This window comes from Perca flavescens, chromosome 7 (assembly GCF_004354835.1).
Source record: "Perca flavescens isolate YP-PL-M2 chromosome 7, PFLA_1.0, whole genome shotgun sequence".
NCBI lineage: Eukaryota > Metazoa > Chordata > Actinopteri > Perciformes > Percidae > Perca > Perca flavescens.
The window spans coordinates 8,217-9,418 of record NC_041337.1 but is presented as its reverse complement, the minus strand read 5'-3'; the positions used below and the strand labels follow the sequence as shown (position 1 = coordinate 9,418).

The following is a 1,202-nucleotide window of genomic DNA, read 5'->3' as shown; positions in this document are numbered from 1 at the left end:
CAAGGAAGCCCTGGATCTTCTTAGGGATTCAAACTTGTCCAATTTACCACCTTTTTCACATAACCATATCCAGGTGGACAGCTACCCAGGGGCCACATTTGCACATGCTGAGAGCATTTTGGCCAAAACACCAGTATCTATGTCAGTGGAAAGAGCTGTGCTTTCCTTTGGCATTAATAGCAGAGCCAAAGATCTAGACACAGTGACCATTCCACAGCTGGACAGGGCCTTTGGGATGGCTGAAAAAGCTTTCCCTGCAGCACAGATCTTTGTGGTCCTGCTGGACTTTAGCAGGCAACTGCCACCCGCAGAACAAGACAATCTGAGACGCTTAAACAGGTACATTGAAGATAACCATACCTTCATCCCTCAGCTCCCCAGAAGCAGCTTTCATGTGGAGGGTGACTACATTCACTGGACCAAACAAACAGGTGAAAGTATGCTGCATCATTGGGTCCAGTTTTTAAACACCATAACCCTGTAAGTGGTGAAAACAGAGCAGGGTTAAACACTGTAGTTAACTTATGTGAATCTTTTTCGACTGACAGCAGCACAGAGCATGCTGCTAAACAAAGGCCTAACTTTTATTCCCTCTCTCCACAGGTCTAGTCACAAATGTTTAAAAGATCAGACTAAGCTTGACCTGCAAAATTATCATAGGAAATTGAAATTGTCTGTTTATTATAATAACAAACCAGATTCTGTACACCTTCCCTTCATTCCCAGGTCCACCTGGGTTCCCTCTGCTGCACAGCTCCCTCCTGAAATCACCAATTTGACACAATTGGATAATGAATATTTTCAAAAAAAATAGAATAGGCTGGACTAAATCCAACCTTAGCAAATGGGAAACTGAAGCACTCCGTCAGTTGAGTTTAAATGAAAAAATAGTGATAAAACCTGCAGATAAAGGGAGCGCAGTGGTCCTCATGGACAGGAAGGATTATCTGTGGGAGGGACACAGACAGCTTAACGATCAAAATTACTATACCAAACTAGACAGACCCATTTATAAAGACACCATACCTGTAGTAAATAAAATTCTTTTATCATTATATAATAAGAAATTTATTAACCACAAGCAAATGACCTACCTCCAGGGAAATAAAGAACCCAGAATGCGTAGATTTTACCTCTTGCCCAAAATCCACAAAAAAAGAGAGTCTTGGAGCCTCCCTTACTGCATCCCCCCGGGGCGCCCA

At 42.6% G+C, this 1,202-nt stretch overlaps 1 long non-coding RNA gene across 1 annotated transcript; it reads right to left on the bottom strand.

Moving 5' to 3' along the window:
- Positions 1-216: 216 nt before the first annotated feature.
- Positions 217-949, bottom strand: LOC114559334 (uncharacterized). The gene is made up of 3 exons (XR_003693077.1): positions 901-949; positions 696-761; positions 217-478 (listed from the first exon to the last, which is right to left on the bottom strand). It is a non-coding gene; the product is annotated as an uncharacterized LOC114559334 (long non-coding RNA).
- Between the last annotated feature and the right edge of the window lie 253 nt (positions 950-1,202).